Source organism: Oncorhynchus masou, chromosome 6 (assembly GCF_036934945.1).
Source record: "Oncorhynchus masou masou isolate Uvic2021 chromosome 6, UVic_Omas_1.1, whole genome shotgun sequence".
Classification (NCBI taxonomy): domain Eukaryota; kingdom Metazoa; phylum Chordata; class Actinopteri; order Salmoniformes; family Salmonidae; genus Oncorhynchus; species Oncorhynchus masou.
In genome coordinates this window covers 56,768,876-56,791,487 of record NC_088217.1, presented here as the reverse complement: position 1 = coordinate 56,791,487, position 22,612 = coordinate 56,768,876, and the positions used below count along the sequence as shown (strand labels likewise).

General features: G+C 42.8%; 1 protein-coding gene and 1 long non-coding RNA gene across 2 annotated transcripts in view; one reads left to right on the top strand and one right to left on the bottom strand.

The window, feature by feature from the left end:
• The window catches only part of gli1 (GLI family zinc finger 1), a 140,732-nt gene that overhangs the window by 93,356 nt on the left and 24,764 nt on the right, over positions 1-22,612 (bottom strand). The gene's annotated exons all lie outside the window — the stretch shown is intronic.
• LOC135541163 (uncharacterized) lies at positions 2,247-10,195 on the top strand. The gene is made up of 2 exons (XR_010455928.1): positions 2,247-2,292; positions 9,609-10,195. It is a non-coding gene; the product is annotated as an uncharacterized LOC135541163 (long non-coding RNA).

Here is a 22,612-nt window from a genome sequence, read left to right as displayed (position 1 = left end):
ACTGTTAATCCTCTATCACTATTCATTCTTTATCAAAATGCATCTTACAGTATTTAACTGTTTCCATATAATGTTTTCATTAAAATAATGCTTTTCATTATACACTATACTAATTTTCCACATACCAATTTATTATTGAAGTACAATTTAATGTAGGCATTTCCATTTTACAAGCATGAACCATTTCAAATTGGCAAATCCCAACATGTGGCCGTAACTCATCTCAATATAAACAGGTGAAATGTCCTAATGATGCCATGATTTATACTGCTAATCTATCTAGCAGAGAGCTGTGTCAAAGCCTGTGACTAGCCAGACCAGGCTACCCAGAGGGCATTAGCATTTTAACGGCTTGGCCTGCATCCCAGATAACCCTCCCTGCCGGTTGGGTCTAGAGACCTCTCCTCTCCCCTCAACAAGCCCTCCACACAAACACCCTCCTTCTCTTCTCTTTACAAGGCTCCCTCTTCAGCAGCCGGCTGGTTGCTAGACAATGCGGCTTGGTTATGTGGGTTATGTAAAGACCCTCCTAACACACAAAAGCCAATGTTCGAGCCTGTTTCATGCCTGTTATACTGCAGCTCTTCAGAGGGCCTGGGTCAGTTAGCGGAAGAGCTCTGAGGAGAGGACGCTACTCTCTGAGTGAAGTTAACACCGTTTGCTCTCCTCTTTTTTTGTGGTGTGTTTGCAAAGAGGAGAGGTGAGGAGGGATGAGGCAGTAAATTATCACTGTCTGCGTGTTGAGGACTGTGGTGGAGTGTGTGTGTGTGTACTTCTTCTTGTGTGAAGAGAGTGCGTGAGGAGTGGACGGGGAGCAGAGGTTAAAACAACTCTTGTTGACCAGTGTGTGTAGTGTGTATAAATGGGCCTGAAGGAGTGTTTGTGTGTGCATGTGTGTGTTTTACATGTGTGCATGTGCAGTGTACAGTATGTGTCTGTCAGTCTCTCTCTCTGTGTGTGTGTGTGTCTGTGTCTGTGTGTGTACAGAAGAGAAAACCATCCCAGCATATCCTATGACACAGTGGTTAGCCTCACACCCACACACCTCAGATGTCCCAACAGTCAACTCTTAATGGGCTACCAAGAGAAAATAAGAAGCAAACAGGCTATAGCGCACTGTGTCTACAGATTGATTTATCACTGTACTTAACACCACACTTACACTTGCTCCAACGGTATACAACTGATATTAGAGGTCGACGGATTATGATTTTTCAACAACGATACTGAGGACCAAAAAGCCGATACAGATTAATCGGACGATTTTCTTTTTTTTAATGTATAATAATGACAATTACAACAATACTGAATGAACAATGTGAAAATCTGTCGTTCTGCGAGGCAGTTAACCTACCGTTCCTAGGCCGTCATTGAAAATAAGAGTGTGTTCTTAATTGACTAGCCTAGTTAAATAAAGGTATATATAAAAAAAAAAATAAACAAATCGGCGCCCAAATACCGATTTCCGATTGTTATGAAAACTTGAAATCGGCCCTAATTAACCGGCCATTCCGATTAATCGGTCGACCTCTAATTGATATTATGCTACAGACTCTCTCCTAAATCACTCCTTGTAACTGATGATCTGGCTTAAATCTTGAGGGGATAATTTGATGAGAAAACCTCCTCTGTACAGCCCAGCTATCAAGCTGACATGCCCTGTTTATTTTCCATTGTAACCAGAGATAGTAAATGTTTAACTGTCTCGTAGAAGACCATTGGCTGTCTGAGGGACAAAACTCACAAACAAAACGTTGTGTTTAGGAAACCTGAGACAGTTGATTCAGAGATGTGGTGACCTTTTGTAAATTAATAAAAAATGTTCATGTTGCAGACAGACAGACAGACAGACATGCTCCCCCACCCACGTAAGAAAACACCCCTATGTCTACCACACAGACAGACAGACAGACAGACAGACAGACAGACAGACAGACAGACACACACACACACACACACACACACACACACACACACAAAGACACACACAGACACAGACACACACACACAGACACACAAAGACACACACACACACACACACACACACACACACACACACACACACACACACACACACACACACACACACACACACACACACACACACACACACACACACACACACACACACACACACACACACACACACACACACACACACACACACACACACACACACACACACACACACAGACAAGATTCAGCATGTGTGACTGAACTTGTTCTCTTTACCTGCAGGCGTATATCACACAGGAAGCCAGAGTGAAAGGCTTGAGAAGCAGAACACAAAAGGTGAGAGGCAGAGCTCCGCTATACATAGAACATGTCTAGGAATTAAATACAATTTAGAAACATCCTTAAATACATAATATGTAACAATAAAGATGTAATAATAATTTGATAATGCAAAATAAGGGCAGAGCGAACTCTCTCTCTCATTGGTTACCTTGGAGGACAAACACTGCACCCTCATTCTCGACAGAAGGGGAAGCAGTGAGTGAGTGAGTGAGTGAGTGAGTGAGTGAGTGAGTGAGTGAGTGAGTGAGTGAGTGAGTGAGAGAGTGAGAGAAGGGCGTTGATTGCGCAAGACCAAAAATGTAAAAGTAGCCAAAAAAAGTAGACTCAAATCATTCCAATCTTGATTCAAATGCAACGGCAGCGTATTGGTTGGCTGGCTGTAGGATCACGTTTAGGTAGTTTGGCGATTGCTTTGAATTTGATGTCAGCATTTCAACTTGGCCTTGTAAGTCTCGCAGCCAGCTGTTTTATGCACTGGTTACTTTCACATTGATGACGGCATAGGTGGCGCGTCCAATAGGCTATATAATATACAGTACCAGTCAAAAGTTTGGACACACCTTTTTCTTTATTTTTTACTATTTTCCACATTGTAGAATAATAATATACACATAAAAAATAAGAAATAACACATATGGAGTCATGTAGTAACCAAAAAAGTGTTCAACAAATCCAAATAGATTTGAGATTTTAGATTCTTCAAAGTAGCCACCCTTTGCCCTGATGACAGTTTTGCACACTCTATTTGGAGAACAGAAAACAAAAACAAACAAAAATTATATTAATTAGGTTTAAAGCTCTGTGGAACTGCGTATGGGCTCAACAAGAAATAGAGGCATAATACACGCTATCGAGTCACAACTAGGCCGACTTCAAATGCCACCATCAATGTGACAGGAACTGCTGCATAAAACAGCTGACCTCGAATGCAAACTATGCCAGATAAATCCTACACATGCATAAAAGGCATAGCCTACATCAAATAATTGACTTTGGCCCGCAATCAAAAAGGACGCATGAAGACAAACAAACTAGACCAAAGAATGACAACAATTTTTTTTTACCTTTATTTAACCAGGCAAGTCAGTTAAGAACACATTCTTATTTTCAATGACGGCCTGGGAAAAGTGGGTTAACTGCCTGTTCAGGGGCAGAACAACAGATTTGTACCTTGTCAGCTCAGGGGTTTGAACTCACAACCTTCCAATACAAAAGGAAAATCTACACATGCCTTTTTAAAGGGAGCCAAGACCGCACCTGTGATTCAGTACCGCTGAATGGACAGTGCCTCGGTACAAGTTGGCATAGTGGAGCTCCGTGACGTGGTGCTGAATGGACAGCGCCTCGGTACAAGTAGGCATAGTGGAGCTCCGTGACGTGGTGCTGAATGGACAGAGCCTCGGTGCAAATAGGCATAGTGGAGCTCCATGGCGTGGTGCACAATCGACTGAGCCTCTGTCTAGTAGTCAGCTATAGAATCATTTCATTTTTGGGCAGTTAAAAATATTTGGGGCCACAGTTAGGTAGCCTATAAATCATATATGAAAATCATAACTGGCTTACAGATTTTAAGCAGGATCAATTGTAAATTGCCACTCCACATGAAAAAGTTTCCTGACCCCCTGCTATAGGTTATATGAAGCCACCCTTGTGGAATGGAGCATTGGCCTACAGTGTACCATGACAGTGTTATTGTCTCGTGCGCTTCCCACCAACATTTTCTCGTTGAGCTGGATTCAGAGATGTTCCTCATGTGTACGCCCAGCTAATTTTTGCAGTTGCATTATTCGCCAGGGACAGGAAACATTCTGCGAATATTGAAGCGTCAACAAGGAGGCTTTGAGAATATAGAAACATTTTGTATCAACAATGTGGCGCCAAGAATATTGATTTCAAAATACTAGCCTCAAAGGGCCGGCTTGCGTATTTGTGACGGGCCAGCTTGTCTCTGTCTGATATTATTGTATTGCCTATGCAGTAGTTGCACTATATGGGTGATTATTATACTTAAAAAACAACCCTACATCCACACTATAGCTAAATAACTTAGCAATATTTAATTACGTTTTGCCATCAAGATTTATCTGTAAAAGTATCTCATTTTAATTGAGGAAGATGGACAAACAAGACTGATAGAGTAAAAGGTGGAAATGTATTATACCAGAAGCAGGTGGGCTACAGGTAAGGATTGGGGATGCAGGCAGAGGATGATGATGAAGAAGGCCTACAGCAAGAAGTTTAAAAAAAACGTTAATCCAATTAAATCATTAATGATTTGCATCAATTATTTTTCCGTCACTGCATGACAACATACATGTGTTATAGCATAGAATTGTTAAACGTCTTTGAAGCCAAAAACAGGACATTTATTTTGGGGAAATGCTCTAAATAGCAAGTTGTTCAGTTGTGTTAATTTTCATACCAATACATGAAACCAAAATTGCGCTAGCCTACTGGGCAAACTAATGAAGATATCAATTAGGCCTACAGATATCGCAGCCTATATTTTAATAGCAATAAAATAACTTTTGGTTTTGAATGGTCACCAAAAAGGAGGGCTCCCTCACCTCCCAAATGCCAATTCAAAGTACCCATGGCTATCATATTACAACAAGGTTTACAAGAACGAGTTCAAATGCCGACATCAAATTCAAAGGAATCGGCGCACTGCCTAAATGGCACTGTCTCTGCTCTCTGCTTTCTAAAAGTTATAGAAAAAGGGAGCAGGCTGGCAGCGGCTCTCCGAGCGATGCTCCACGTGGTCCTACAGCCAGCCACTAATACGATTAAAAAGCTGTTGCATTTTAACCTGGATTGGAATGATTTGAGTCAATTATTTTTTGGCTACTTTATATTTTTGGTCTTGACTACGTCATTACTACGTGTTAAACAGTATTTAGCTAGTTAAAATGAAATGTGTCTTGAGGGTACTTAATTGTAATTAATGTGTACCTATATAGTACATTACCCATCCTATTCATTTGTACTTGCTCTGACAAGCTATTAATTACACAAAATGTTATAGTTACAGCTCTGACAAGCTTTTTTACATGCAATGTTATTAAATTCAAAATGTATTGGCTAGATATTTCAACTCTATAATTGCAAGCGTGGATGTCTGACTTTAAACTAAGGAGGTCCCGGACAGAAAAAAATATTGGTCGACCGACTCGTCTGTTCTTCGACCAATCGATTGGTCAACATTTTTAAACGTATATTTTTCCATATAGTGACACATCCTATGAGTTTTAATCAAATCAACTATATTCACTGCGCTTGTCTGATGCTTTGATTAAATAATTAAGATACAGAAATTACTAGAGGTAGTCCGACCAGCAACTGAGTTGTTTGTGTCGGGAAGGGCTCAGGCTTGCTGGGCTGTGTTAAAAATAAAGACAGCGAGTGACTGTTACTAGCTGCCGTTGTCTCTCTCCTCCCTGCTATAGCAACCACCACAGAACATTGCCTGTCCGTGTTGCTGGACCACAGAACATCAGTGTTTATCGCGCTGTCCGTGTGGCTGGAGCTGCAACATAATTACAGCCATTTCTGCCTGAAAAGTTCTGTTACCGAAAACCCCTCATTTGTTTTTAGTTTTTTGAATTTTACCCCTTTTTCTTTCGTGGTATTCAATTGTTTTTGTAGCTACTATCGTGTCTCATCGCTACAACTCCCGTACGGGCTCGGGAGAGACGAAGGTTGAAAGTCATGCGTCCTCCGATACACAACCCAACCAAGCCGCACTGCTTCTTAACACAGCGCGCATCCAACCCGGAAGCCAGCCGAACCAATGTGTCGGAGAAAACACTGTGCACCTGGCAACCTTGGTTAGCGCGCACTGGGCCCGGCCTGCCACGGGAGTCGCTGGTGCATGATGAGACAAGGATATCCCTACCGGCCAAAACCTCCCTAACCCGGACGACGCTAGGCCAATTGTGCATCGCCCCATGGACCTCCCGGTCACGGCCAGTTACGACAGAGCCTGGGCGGCGAACCCAGGGTCTCTGGTGGCACAGCTGGCGCTGCAGTACAGCACCCTTAACCACTGCGCCCTTAACCACTGCGCCACCCGGGAGGCATCCCTCATTTGATTAGGAAAAACATTCCCTATTCCCTCAACCCTTGCTCTCTTTACTTGACACATGTATCCATGCACGTGACCATCGCATGCACGTGACCAAAAGCCTATTGGACCTATTGGACACAGGACTAGTATTACTAAAGAACGTTGGTTATGTAATTATTCCTCCAGAATGTCCATTATAAAAGAGGACGACTCGGATGGGATTTGTGTTTTACAAACTGCCCCGTTATATATTTTTTAAACATTTGTACAAATTGACAGTTATGATGGAAGTCTGAATGTTTTTATTGTAGGCGTGAAGATACAGTATTTCAACATGTCCAGGTGAAAGGGCCGCACTGATAACTTGTGCTAGGTTCACAAGTTTCTAAACCATACCAAACCATCTTGGGTATAGAGTCATCATCATATTTGAATTGAGGAGGTGATATCATAATGATTAAGATATTTTAGTGATCCACAGTACATCGTATATGCCTCCCAGCCTTCTAATGTGAGCTAAATGTGAGCTAAACGGTGCGGCTTGGTTGGGTTGCACTTGAGATGCGTTTTAAGGCTATGGATGAGAAATTATCTTAAAATTTCCAAACATTTTTGTGGGGGTTGCATTAAATAGGCTCAATACCTTTTACTGATGTATGTCACGAATATTACCGAAGGTGGCTCCCCTTCTTGTTCGGGTGGCGCTCGACATATGGCGCTCGACAAGCTCTGGGACAGGGGTTTATTCGACCCTCCATGTCACCCGTCTCCTCAAGTTTCATTTTTGTGAAGAAAAAGGATGGTGGTTTGCGTCCGTGTATTGATTATCGAGGTCTCAATTCCATCATGGTGGGATTTAGTTACCCACTACCTCTCATCGCTACGGCAGTGGAATCATTTCACAGAGCGCGGTTCTTCACGAAACTGGATCTCAGGAGCGCGTATAATCTGGTGCGTATTCGGGAGGGAGATGAGTGGAAAACTGCCATTATGAGTACTTCGTCATGCCGTACGGGTTAAAGAATGCTGCAGCTATCTTTCAATCCTTCGTTGACGAGATTCTCAGAGACCTGCACGGACAGGGTGTGGTGGTGTATATTGACGATATTTTGATCTACTCCGCTACACGCACCGCGCATGTATCTGGTGCGCAAGGTTCTTGGGCGACTGCTGGAGCATGACCTGTACGTGAAGGTGGAAAAATGTGAGTTTTCCAAATGAGCCGTTTCCTTCCTGGGTTATCGCATTTCCAGCTCGGGGGTGGTAATGGAGGGTGATCGTGTCAAGGCCGCGTGTAATTGGCCGACTCCGACCACGGTAAAGGAGGTGCAGCGGTTCTTAGGGTTTGCCAATTACTACCGGAGGTTTATCCGGGGTTTTGGTCAGGTAGCAGCTCCTATTACCTCACTGCTGAAGGGGGGAGCGGTGCGTTTGCAGTGGTCAGCAGAGGCGGACGGAGCTTTCCGTAGGTTGAAGGCGCTGTTCACCGAGGCGCCAGTGTTAGCATATCCAGACCCTTCTTTGGCGTTCATAGTAGAGGTGGACGCACCCGAGGCTGGGGTTGGAGCGGTGCTCTCACAGGGCTCGGGTACGCCACCGAAGCTGCCCCTGTGCTTTTTTTCCGAAGAAGCTCGGGCCAGCGGAGCGGGATTATGATGTGGGGGACAGGGAGTTGTTGGCTATGGTTAAGGCCCTGAAGGTGTGGAGACACTGGCTTGAGGGGGCTAAGCACCCTTTCCTCATCGGCAGTGTAGCCTAGTGGTTAGAGCATTGGACTAGTAACCGAAAGTTTGCAAGTTCAAATCCCCGAGCTGACAAGGTACAAAATCTGTCGTTCTGCCCCTGAACAGGCAGTTAACCCACTGTTCCTAGGCTGTCATTGAAAATAAGAATTTGTTCTTAACTGACTTGCCTAGTAAAATAAAGTAAAAAAAAAAAAAAAAATCTGGACTGACCACTGTAACCTGGAGTATCTCAGCAACATGTATTTCACCAGATTTCGTTTTACGATCTCGTATCGACCAGGTTCCCTCAACACTAAGGCCGACGTGCTGTCCCGCCTCTATGACACTGAGGACCGGTCCATCGATCCTACTCCCATCATTCCGGCGGCTAAGCTGGTGCCACCAGTAGTATGGGGGGTGGACGCGGGCGCTAAGGGAGGAACCTGCGCCTCCACAGTGTCCGGAGGGTCGTAGGTACGTGCCGCTCGCTGTTCGTGATCAATTGATTCGATGGGCTCATAGTCTACCCTCGTCGGGTTACCCGGGCATTTCAAGAACAGTGCGAGGTCTTAGGGGGAAGTACTGGTGGCCCACCTTGGTGAGGGATGTGCGATTCTATGTCTCCTCCTGTTCGTGTGCACACAAAGTAAGGCACCTGGGCGAGGGAAGTTAGGCACCTGCCACGAGGGAAGTTACAACCCCTCCCCGTTCCACAACGGTCGTGGACCCATCTATCGGTGGATTTTCTTACTGACCTTCCTCCCTCTCAGGGAAACACGACAATCCTGGTCGTTGTGGATTGGTTCTCTAAGTCCTGCCATCTTATCCTGTTGACTGCGGAGACTGCGGAGGCTCTTTACACCCATGTCGTCCGGCACTACGGGGTGCCCGAGGATATTGTTTCTGATCGGGGTCCCCAGTTTACCTCCCGAATGTGGAGGGCATTTATGGAACGTCTGGGGGTCTCGGTCAGCCTGACCTCGGGGTATCACCCGGAGAGTAATGACCAAGTGGAGAGAGTGAACCAGGAGGTGGGTAGGGTTTCTGCGGTTGTATTGCCAGGACCGGCCAGGGGAGTGGGCGAGATACATCCCCTGGGCTGAAATGGCCCAGAATTCACTAAGCCACTCCTCTACCAACATGTCACCATTTCAGTGCGTGTTGGGGTACCAGCCGGTCCTGGCACCATGGCATCAGAGCCAGACCGAGGCTCCTGCGGTGGAGGAGTGGGTGCAGCGCTCTAAGGAGACCTGGAGGGCCGTCCAGGAATCATTACGTCAGGCGAGTGAACGGCAGAAGAAGAGCGCTGACCGTCACCGCAGTGAGGCCCCCGTGTTTGCACCGGGGGACAGGGTCTGGCTCTCGACCCGAAACCTGCCCCTCCGCTTGCCCTGCCGGAAGCTGGGTCCGCAGTGTGTAGGGCCATTTAAAGTCCTGAGGAGAATAAATGAGGTTTGTTATCGATTATTACTTCCTTCGTATTATCGCATTAACCCCTCGTTTCATGTGTCTCTCCTCAGGCCGGTGGTAGCTGGTCCCATGCAGGAAGGTGAGGTTCTGGAGGTCCCTCCGCCCCCTCTGGACATCGAGGGGTCCTCGGCGTACACGATACGAGCTATTCTGGACTCAAGACGCCGGGTGAGGGGCATGCAGTACCTCGTTGACTGGGAGGGGTATGATCCGGATCGCCCTGTGCCTCGGCCCCCGGGTCATCCCCGAGGCCGGCGTCAGGGGGGGGGGGGTTACTGTCACGAATATTACCGAAGGTGGCTCCCCTTCTTGTTCGGGTGGGGCTCGGCGGTCGACGTCGCCGGTCTACTAGCTGCCACCGATCCTTTGTTCCGTGTTCGTTTGGTTTTGTCTAATTGTTTTCACCTGTTCATTGTTTGGTTGTTAGGGTGGTGTTATTTAAGTTAGTTTAGCCCGATTCTGTTTGTGCGGGCTTGTTATTCTGTATTTGTGAGAGGTGTTAGTGTTTTGTTGGGTTTTCTCGCTGTCCTGGTATTTTTACCTGAGGGTACATATTGTAGTAATAGTTACGCCTGTGTTGGGTATAACTATTTTGTTCTTTTTGATTTTGGACATTAAAGCGTGTTTTTTTCCCGCATCCTTTGCTCTATGCGCCTGACTCCACACCCATTCACTCATTTGAGCGTTACAATGTATTTGGCAATATTCCATTTATACGCACAAAACATGTAAACAAAAGCATTCACTGTTAAAGTTGATAGGCTACATGTAGGCCATTCATATATAGCTATGCGCAGCACTTAGTTCAATTTATCGAATCAGTTCTTGTTTTTTCTTTGCACAAGCAACACCTGTCAAACTCAGACATTTCTCTCAAAACACAGGGATGTCGATTCGCACGGGACTAGTATTATCAGAGGACCTTGGAGTTCACCAAAAAACAGAAGGTTATTCTGGCTGGAATTGTTACTCTATTGCCATGTAAACATTACTGACATGGCCGATTCGGATGGGACTAAAATTATAGATGTGGTGTTTTGTGCTCGTGCACAAAATTACATTACCCGACCTTTCTCAGTAAAATGAATCCTGTCTGAATAGGGCAAAATAGGGCCTGACAGAGAGTGAGCATATCATAATCACATCAATGCATTGGTTATAACAAACTCTGAACACCACAACACATGTGAGAGCAAAATGTATGCAGAGGACATGACAAATCAACACGAAACGGGGGAATGTTTACTGGTTTCTCAGGAAGTAAAGGGAAAGTCAGATGTGTGGAATAATTTTTACTAGTTGTGGAAAATGCCAGAGATCAAGAAAAATAAGGTAAGGAGTAAGCGGCCCACGCTTGGATTGCGTCCTACCTGACAGGTCGCTCCTACCAGGTGGCGTGGCGAGAATCTGTCTCCTCGCCACGCGCTCTCACCACTGGGGTCCCCCAGGGCTCTGTTCTAGGCCCTCTCCTATTCTCGCTATACACCAAGTCACTTGGCTCTGTCATCACCTCACATGGTCTCTCCTATCATTGCTATGCAGACGACACACAATTAATCTTCTCCTTTCCCCCTTCTGATGACCAGGTGGCGAATCGCATCTCTGCATGTCTGGCAGACATATCAGTGTGGATGACGGATCACCACCTCAAGCTGAACCTCGACAAGACGGAGCTGCTCCTCCTCCCGGGGAAGGACTGCCCGTTCCATGATCTCGCCATCACGGTTGACAACTCCATTGTGTCCTCCTACCAGAGCGCTAAGAACCTTGGCGTGATCCTGGACAACACCCTGTCGTTCTCAACTAACATCAAGACGGTGGCCCGTTCCTGTAGGTTCATGCTCTACAACATCCGCAGAGTACGACCCTGCCTCACACAGGAAGCGGCGCAGGTCCTAATCCAAGCACTTGTCATCTCCCGTCTGGATTACTGCAACTCGCTGTTGGCTGGGCTCCCTGCCTGTGCCATTAAACCCCTACAACTCATCCAGAACGCCGCAGCCCGTCTGGTGTTCAACGTTCCCAAGTTCTCTCACGTCACCCCGCTCCTCCGCTCTCTCCACTGGCTTCCAGTTGAAGCTCGCATCCGCTACAAGACCATGGTGCTTGCCTACGGAGCTGTGAGGGGAACGGCACCCCAGTACCTCCAGGCTCTGATCAGGCCCTACACCCAAACAAGGGCACTGCGTTCATCCACCTCTGGCCTGCTCGCCTCCCTACCACTGAGGAAGTACAGTTCCCGCTCAGCCCAGTCAAGACTGTTCGCTGCTCTGGCCCCCCAATGGTGGAACAAACTCCCTCACGACGCCAGGACAGCGGAGTCAATCACCACCTTCCGGAGACACCTGAAACCCCACCTCTTCAAGGAATACCTAGGATAGGATAAAGTAATCCTTCTCACCCCCCCCTTAAATGATTTAGATGCACTATTGTAAAGTGGCTGTTCCACTGGATGTCAGAAGGTGAATTCACCAATTTGTAAGTCGCTCTGGATAAGAGCGTCTGCTAAATGACTTAAATGTAATGTAAATGTAAGTGCTGCATGCATATTGTGTGTTCCAAACAGGTGCCTTATAGATTGCAATATAGGTTGTCTGACCGTTTAGAACATCTAAAAAAACACTAAATAAATTATAAGCTTACCAGAGAGTCTGTTATGGACTAAAAACAGTCACATTCAATTGTGAATGCAATTTCCGAAATGGAACGGTTTATTTATTGTTTAAGTTAATTATTCAAGGCTCACTATTTTATTTTAAAACTAAAATACTTGATTGCATTTCAAATCACGAATGACTTTTATGCTGTGTGATGACATCAACGAATGAATGATTGATTGATATAGTAGCCTACGTAAGTATTTCAATATAGGTCTAAGCAATTTACAGTATTAAGACAAAACAGGATGCGCTCTTAGGCCTAGAGCCCGGTGGTGGTTATACAAGGCTGCTATACTAAGCCTACTAATGATAATGACATGACTTATGATCATAACAATAATAGTAATAATAACAATAAGAAGGCGATCAAGAAAAAGGAGCGTTGTAATTAGTATTATGAATATATGTTGAACATTTGGAACAGTGTATACAACACTAAGTAAATTATCAATAATAGCAGAGAGCTGTTCTAACGAAAAAAAGAGTACTGTGGACAGCAACCACTATCCAACATGGGAGAAAGCACATTTTTTACAAGATAATATTATTTTTTATTTGTGTTGCTCTATTGTTCTTATGTAATGTAACCATATACTGTACAATTTCAGCAGCACATGTCTTTATTAGACTGATGGACTGTGACATCCACACGGACTCCACAATGGATCAGTCCACCCAGACAGACGCAAATCAGACTTGTACACCACAATATTTTTTCTTACTGTTCGTCTAAAGAAATCTCGGTCGACCTACAGCCTATCGACCAAACAATCGATCAGTTGACTAAATGTGGTCCGTCCCTACGAAAAATGCTTATGAGGCTGCTTTGAGCCACAGCTCATTCTAGCTATCTAATCACATCACATTTTTGTTTTCACGAGACAGCATGGTATTGACAATCCTTACAACCAAATGAAGAATCTTGCAGTGTGTGGCCCTCAGTTAGTGCCACATTGTTTAGTGTGCGCACCACTGCGTTGGCAAGACAAAAAATGACAGGAAAGACGGTTCTTTAATGTGATAGGATTAGCGATGTTAGGATTTTAAATGTAGTGTAGTGTCAGCCAGGAACTACTTGTAATTCATGTGTACCCTTCCTGACAATCTAGGCCTGGTTGCATAAAACACATTACCTAAGTTAATTTCCCCCTCATATTTTCCCTTAAAGTTTCCTTAACTTTAAGTCAGTTGCACAAAAAATATATTAAGGTTAATTTCCACCTTAAATTAAGTTAAATAGTTAAGGGTGCCAATGAGGTCTCTTTACTGCTTCATTCAGTATGGATATCAATGTTAAACAGCATTTGTGGAGGTGAATGTTGCTTTCATCTACTCTGGTTAACTACAAAAGGAAAACAACAACCAGCTAGCTACTAAGATAAACGATGAAAGGTGCACAATCCACGGCTACAAAGCTAGCTGGCTAGTTAGTTATAGCTAATCTGTACACTATCTTGATGTACTAGAAAGCAATATAAACAAGTTGAGAAAAAAGTAACCACAAGAAACATGGTTTATTATCTTCAGAAGCAATTTGGTTATCCTGTCTTGATTGTAGTTGCCATGTCACAAAATTAAAGAGATCTCTTTTAGTCAGGCGTCTCCATGGTAACTAGATATTACTTCTTCAATACACCCCTTCAAACTACCATAAAACCCATTGCCCATCTTAACAGCATCCTCATTTTAAAGCTTCTAGATGCACCACCCAAGTAAACAGAGAATACATTATACAGTGCCTTGCGAAAGTATTCGGCCCCCTTGAACTTTGCGACCTTTTGCCACATTTCAGGCTTCAAACATAAAGATATAAAACTGTATTTTTTTGTGAAGAATCAACAACAAGTGGGACACAATCATGAAGTGGAACGACATTTATTGGATATTTCAAACTTTTTTAACAAATCAAAAACTGAAAAATTGAGCGTGCAAAATTATTCAGCCCCTTTACTTTCAGTGCAGCAAACTCTCTCCAGAAGTTCAGTGAGGATCTCTGAATGATCCAATGTTGACCTAAATGACTAATGATGATAAATACAATCCACCTGTGTGTAATCAAGTCTCCGTATAAATGCACCTGCACTGTGATAGTCTCAGAGGTCCGTTAAAAGCGCAGAGAGCATCATGAAGAACAAGGAACACACCAGGCAGGTCCGAGATACTGTTGTGAAGAAGTTTAAAGCCGGATTTGGATACAAAAAGATTTCCCAAGCTTTAAACATCCCAAGGAGCACTGTGCAAGCGATAATATTGAAATGGAAGGAGTATCAGACCACTGCAAATCTACCAAGACCTGGCCGTCCCTCTAAACTTTCAGCTCATACAAGGAGAAGACTGATCAGAGATGCAGCCAAGAGGCCCATGATCACTCTGGATGAACTGCAGAGTGACCTACAGCTGAGGTGGGAGACTCTGTCCATAGGACAACAATCAGTCGTATATTGCACAATTCTGGCCTTTATGGAAGAGTGGCAAGAAGAAAGCCATTTCTTAAAGATATCCATAAAAAGTGTTGTTTAAAGTTTGCCACAAGCCACCTGGGAGACACACCAAACATGTGGAAGAAGGTGCTCTGGTCAGATGAAACCAAAATTGAACTTTTTGGCAACAATGCAAAACGTTATGTTTGGCGTAAAAGCAACACAGCTCATCACCCTGACCACACCATCCCCACTGTCAAACATGGTGGTGGCAGCATCATGGTTTGGGCCTGCTTTTCTTCAGCAGGGACAGGGAAGATGGTTAAAATTGATGGGAAGATGGATGGAGCCAAATACAGGACCATTCTGGATGAAAACCTGATGGAGTCTGCAAAAGACCTGAGACTGGGACGGAGATTTGTCTTCCAACAAGACAATGATCCAAAACATAAAGCAAAATCTACAATGGAATGGTTCAAAAATAAACATATCCAGGTGTTAGAATGGCCAAGTCAAAGTCCAGACCTGAATCCAATCGAGAATCTGTGGAAAGAACTGAAAACTGCTGTTCACAAATGCTCTCCATCCAACCTCATTGAGCTCGAGCTGTTTTGCAAGGAGGAATGGGAAAAAAATGTCAGTCTCTCGATGTGCAAAACTGATAGAGACATACCCCAAGGGACTTACAGCTGTAATTGCAGCAAAAGGTGGCGCTACAAAGTATTAACTTAAGGGGGCTGAATAATTTTGCACCCCCCAATTTTTCAGTTTTTGATTTGTTAAAAAAGTTTGAAATATCCAATAAATGTCGTTCCACTTCATGATTGTGTCCCACTTGTTGTTGATTCTTCACAAAAAAATACAGTTTTATATCTTTATGTTTGAAGCCTGAAATGTGGCAAAAGGTCACAAAGTTCAAGGGGGCCGAATACTTTCGCAAGGCACTGTATCTGCCAATACGATGTAATTGCTAAGTGTTAAACATGATTTATCTAGTTAAACAGAAGTGTATCTTGAGGGGTACTTTCTTGTAATTATTGTGTACCTACATGGTACCTTACCTACATATATAGTTAGGCTGAAGGTAGTCTAGCTGTCACGACTTCCGCCGAAGTTGGCTCTCCTGCCCGTTCGGGCGGTGCTCGGCGGTCGTCGTCACCGTCCTATTAGCCACTACCGATCCCTTTTTCGTGTATCTGTTGGTTTTGTCTAATTGGTTTCACCTGTGTGTTGTTTAGTTAATTAGTGTCTGTATTTAATGTAGGTTGTCCCGCCCTTGTTTTGTGCGGGATGGTTTATTTTGTCATTCATTTTGTCTGTCGGTGTTTTGTGTTTCCTATTCTCCGGTTAGTCTTTATCCTGTGTTGGATAATTTTCACCCTGTGTGTATTTGGGTTGACCGTTGTTTATTTTGTTCACCGGAGAATAAACTTTATATCGCTATCTGCTCTCTGCGCCTGATTCCACCCACCTTGATTAGACGTGACACTAGCAGTTAAGAGTAACCAAAAGGTGTCAACCCTCAAGGCCTGCAAGGTGGAAAAATATACCGTTCTGCCCTTGATCAAGGCAGTTAACCCACACAAAAAAACTGCTCCCAGGGTGCCGATGACGTGAATGTCAATAAAGGTAGCCCTCGCACCTCTTTGATTCAGAGGGGTTGGGTTAAACGCGGAAGACACATTTTGTATGAATTCATTCAGTTGTGCAACTGACTAGATTTTTCCTAGTTACCGATGAGCAATTACCATATACTTACTTACTACTCATTACCAAGTGAAAATACCTAAAAACAAAAGATGAGCTTCAACTTTATTGCAACATGGATAAATATCTTACATTTCTTACAAAATAATAATATTTTTTATTGTTCTATTAATAATTTGATGAATTAGATTTTAAATACAAAAATATATAAGCCTACTCGATAACATAAAATAACTATTTGGTGACTCAAATCTTCAGCCCATAGTAAGTATGATGAGTAGCCTAGCTAGCTAACATTTGCTAATTCCCCTTTTAAACATTGCATGTAGTTGGTTAGATAGCTAGCGTTTGCCAGTATTTCTGTATCCAAAATGTTAACAAATTACATGGAAAACCTACCTTCGCTCTCGTGTGTGGACATTTTTTTCTTGTCTGCAGCTTTATTCAATCTGCATTGCGGAAGTTCTGCTTTTTTGTCTAGATTTAAATGTATAGGCAATGTTCCCGCTTTTACATTCACGGTATAAACGCTGTATATGTCGGTTCAATCGAAACATGACCTTTCAATTTCTATCTCAGAATCTGTAATGCTTCAGCTTTACAGATTGAATAGAGCCCTTTGTTTCTTTCAAGGCCATCTATTATGTCTGGATTTTGCACAAAACCTTATTTTCGATCTCAACCCAGTTCTTTGTGCACTGTCACTCAGTGGCATGTATTCATGGATGCCAAGGAAAGCCTGGCTTCCCCACAAAATTGACCAAGAAAAAAATAAAACAACATGTAAAAGAATGTATCTTTCATCTCTCTTTGTTTCATAATTTTACTTCAATTTGCAAGAGGCTGAATGTATCTCACCGAAGAAAGCCTCAGAGCGAGTGAAACAGCGCTCCTCTGTCTTTGTATGTATAGCCCATCTATCTGATGCTGTCTGGCCAAAAAGTGTTATGGCATCATTGCCACCCGTAGCATTGAATGCAAAGGAAGCAAGCAAGCCTTTGGCCTCCCTTGATAAAAAGGTATAAAATCATAGCCAATCAACGTTGAGCTAAACTGAGTGAGCTCAACTGTGTCAAGGGAAGCCAGTTTGGATTTGGCTTCTCAGCAATCACATCGAAAGCAAAATGTCATTGACAGAAAAAAATTGAATTGTATCATCTCGTTGTGTTAGTGTCCTCCGGTGGCTAGCTAGCTAACTAAAATTGTCCCTTTCCTAAATTAGCCATACCTGGAGATAGGGATTTGAATTTGTAGTTTTACTTAATTCTCCATACTGTCTAATGATTATAACAACAATTCTGATCCTACCATCAATTCATACATTGTGCCCCTGGGTGGAAGTTGAATATGTAGCTAGATGTAGAATCCTAATGTTAACTAGCTGGCTCATCACTGCCCATGAAAGGAAGTTAGGCTACCGAGCAAGGCTTTTAGCCAGGTAGCCTAGGAAATCAAAAACTAAAGGCATGTAATGTATGAGTCATAGGCTGTTTCGTCAACATGAAAGAGAGGAGGATGGTAACTCTCCGTGGTTCTAAATCAATTGTTGTTTAGTAGTCAAAAAATGTTGGAAACATTAACGTGCTTGACTATGTTTTAGGTCATGTAACTGTTTGTTTAATGCAATATGTTTTGTGGACTTCACCGGACAGAAGTTGCTCTCCAGGTTTCTGATGTTACAAAAGTGTGATTGAATTTATTCTGACTCTGTGTCATCTTATTGTCTCAGCTTTAGGCCTATATATAACGGTGGCAAGACATATAAAGTAACAGGTTATGGAGCAAACAACGTAATTGGCTTCCCTAGTGATTTTACCCACACACCGCTATTGCTGTCACTAGGATGTCAGTGTGAATATAATGGGCACATTCAAGGTTCTTGTTATTTCGAGCATGTTGCACAAATGGGCAGATCTTGACATGATGCCTTAATTCCTGAGATTGATAAGTCCACCAATGCATCCCATCGAAAAGTAAGAATGTTCTTCAACCGCGAAACCCATGCAAGGTTACATGATGAAATAAGAGGTTGTCTTATAACCATTTTAAGTGCATTTATAAACTATTATTCAACCAAGCTTAAAGGCTCAGTGCAGTCAAAAATGTGATTTATCTATGTTTTATATATATTTCCACTGTCACGACTTCCGCCGAAGTCCGTCTCCTTGTTCGGGCGGCATTCGGAGGTCGACGTCACCAGCCTTCTAGCCATCGTCGATCCACTTTTCATTTTCCATTTGTTTTGTCTTTGTCTTACACACATGGTTTCAATTGCCCAATTACTTGTTCAATATTTAACCCTCTGTTCCCCCATGTTTGTTTGTTGTGAGTAATTGTTTATTGTATTGCGGTCCGTATTTGTGGCCTTGTATTTATTTATACGACGTGTATTGTTATATTATTGGGTAAAATTGCTTTCATTACTCATATCTGCTGTCCTGCGCCTGACTCATCTCACCAGCTACACACAGACACATTTCATCCACCCCATGAGGTTGGAATAATACTGCGAAATTGTGAAAATTATGATAATGCCCTTTTAGTGTAAGAGCTGTTTGAAGACTGCCTGAAATTTCAGCCTGTTTTGAAGTGAGAATGTTTTGGCCTTTCATGGTGAAGAATCTTAAAATACAACTCAATTTGATAAAATTCCGAATTTTGCGATTAATCGTGACAAATCACAGCAAATTCCTGCGATTAACTCGATTAAATTTTTTTCTCCCTTTGACAGCCCTATTTTTAACAGTCAATATTCTGAGAAAGAGAAATGTACAATAAATATACATTGGAAGAGAGAAAGAAAGAGAGAGAGAGAGAGATGCTGTTCAAAACAAACATTGGGATACTGGCATGAAACAAATAAGAGGCAGATTTATCCCTTATCTGATCCAAGGCCTTGACTGGAGATTTATGTGTGTGTGTGTGTGTGTGTGTGTGTGTGTGTGTGTGTGTGTGTGTGTGTGTGTGTGTGTGTGTGTGTGTGTGTGTGTGTGTGTCATTTCACTTAGTATACCATCATGTAGTTTCTTTGACCATTGGATAAACTGCTTGCTTTCACTTATGGAAAAGTACATAGTTATTCTGTAAACACATGTCATTTGGACTGGCGAGCATATTTCAAAAGGACACACACAGTCAGTACACACACAAGCACACACACACTCCTTCTCATTACTTTTCTGCATGAGTTAACAAGAACACACTCCAGCCTTGAACAACATTAAAGACCCAGCGCACTCAAAACTGAGATTTTCCTGTGTTTTATACATATTTCCACACAAAGTTGAAATAATACTGTGAAATTGTGAAAGTTATTATAATGCCCTTTTACTGTAAGAGCTACTTGAAAATACAGCCTGTTTTGTTGGAATTGAGTTTTGGCCAGCCTGGTGGCGGTAAATTAATTAATAAACCAAGAAGAAAGAGAGTTCCAAACGTCTTTGCCAATAACAGCTAGTTTTCAGTTTTCCCCTCGCCACTCAGACCATTTCCAGACAGTCCTTGATAAATTCTTGCTTGAGGAATTTCTATTTACGAAGAAGCTTGTTTCCATTTCAATTGAAAACAATCACAGTAAGCTTCTTAATTGTTACCCAGAAATGATTTGATATTCAGATAAAACTGCTGCATTGCACCTTTTATAGGCTCACAATTTGGCAAGCACTGAATGACTTTCTCACAGTTTTAACTGTAACTGTTTAGTACTGTTAAAAATAAAGTAAATCACCCATTGTTAAGCCCCGCCCTCCTTAGCTACTGTTGCTATTCAGGTCAAATGCACTGTTTATTTCCATAGTGCTCATAAGCTGCCATGCATTTCAAATGAAAGCTTGACTTGGGGGTGGGCATCAGTCTTCAGAGTCCTTTATAGCAGAGCTGTGTCAATGAGGTGGTTGGTTTCAATTGGCTAACACTTATGTGGTTAATGCAGGCTGAAACATTGTGCAGTCGGATGCTATCGGAAACGTGAGCATTTGTAACAAGCATGGTAACAAGCATTTGTTGTTACACCTTTGTAATTGCAGACTGCAATTACCACCAGTTACATGCTGTTAGTACAGCTTAACTATTCATTATCACAATTCATTACAATACTTGTTCAGGTGGACCTTCGCACTATAGCAAACAAAGGAAAGGGGAGGTGCTCAACAACAATGACAAAAATCATGAGAAGAACTTTACCAAAAATACTTCCTAAAAGGTACAATGGATTAAAGTGAGCTAAAACAAATCAATCTCTGCTTTTTTTGTTGAGTGCTCCAACTCCTTCTACCTCGAATCAGTCCTTTTGGAAGTTTTTGTTTTGGTAAGCCCATCTCATAATTACAATAGTTGTTACAGTGCAATTACATATGTATTTAAACTGTAGTAAGGACCCCCCCTGTTACCGAGAAGACAAAGAAAATACTCTAATCTGTCTCTAGTTATCCAAATTCTCAACTCCCAATTGAGCGAACAGTAGCCTACCTTATTGCCACCAACGAAGAGCATCAGCCATAGTGCAAGCATATTCACTGTCTTTATCATTGGAACAGCACCACTGGAAAGTGTTTTGGCCAACAATAATTTCCTCCTCCAGGCTAGACGGATGTCATATCATACAATTTGTGTTCCCCCTTCTCGATTAGATGGTTGCATTCGAGACAAGGTGGTTTATACTGATCTGTGTGTTAGTGTCAGCAGAGCAGGCTTCTAATTTCTGTTGTATTAAACAATATGCTGCTTATGTCTCCAGTCATATAAAGTGTAGTAGAAATGGATGAAAGGCCACATCTTTCCCGTGCAACGAAAGGAGAAGAAACGTCTCTGACGAGGCCCACTCTATGTCACTACGCGCTCAGGCATGCATTGTTCAAAGCTGTCTGTTCTGCTCAAAGCAAATAAAATTTTATTGGTCACATACACATGGTTAGCAGATGTTATTGTGAGTGTAGCAAAATGCTTGTGCTTCTAGATCTGACAGTGCAGCAGTATCTAATAGAGGTCGACCGATTAATCGCAATGGCCGATTAATTAGGGCCGATTTCAAGTTTTCATAACAATCGGTAATCTGCATTTTTGGACACCGATCATGGCCGATTGCACTCCACGAGGAGACTGCGTGGCAGGCTGACTACCTGTTATGCGAGTGCAGGAAGGAGCCAAGGTAAGGTGCTAGTTAGCATTAAACGTATCTTATAAAAAACAATCAATCTTAACATAATCACTAGTTAACTACACATGGTTGATGACATTACCAGTTTATCTAGCTTGTCCTGCGTTGCATATAATCGATGCGGCGCCTGTTAATTTATCATTGAATCAGCCTACTTCGCCAAATGGGTGATTTAACAAGCGCATTCGCGAAAAAAGCACTGTTGTTACACCAATGTGTACCTAACCATAAACATCAATGCCTTTCTTAAAATCAATACACAAGTATATATTTTTGAACCTGTATATTTAGTTAATATTGCCTGCTAACATTAATTTATTTTAACTAGGGAAAATGTGTCACTTCTCTTGCGTTCTGTGCAACAGAGTCAGGGTATATGCAGCAGTTTGGGCCGCCTAGCTCGTTGCGAACTGTGTGAAGACTATTTCTTTCTAACAAAGATATCCAACTTTGCCAAACGGGGGAGGATTTAACAAAAGCGCTGTCACACCCTGACCATAGTTTACTTTGTATGTTTCTATGTTTTGGTTGGTCAGGGTGTGATCTGAGTGGGCATTCTATGTTGGATGTCTTGTTTGTCTATTTCTATGTCTGGCCTGACATGGTTCTCAATCAGAGGCAGGTGTTAGTCATGGTCTCTGATTGGGAACCATATTTAGGTAGCCTGGGTTTCACTGTGTGTTTGTGGGTGATTGTTCCTGTCTCTGTGTTTTTCACCAGATAGGGCTGTTGTTGGTTTTCGCACGTTTGTTATTTTGTTAGTTTATCGTGTATAGTTTCTTTATTAAAATAAAATGAATAACAACCACGCTGCATTTTGGTCCGCTCCTCCTTCCCACAACGAAAGCCGTGACAAGCGCATTAGTGAAAAAAGCACAATCGTTGTACGAATGTACCTAACCATAAACATCAATGCCTTTCTTAAAATCAATACACAGAAGTATATTTTTTAAACCTGCATATTTAGTTAAAAATAAATACAGGTTAGCAGGCAATATTAAACTAGGGAAATTGTGTCACTTCTCTTGGGTTCACTGCATGCAGAGTCAGGGTATATGCAAGTTTGGGCCGCCTGGCTCGTTGTGAACTAGTTTGCCAGAATTGTACGTAAT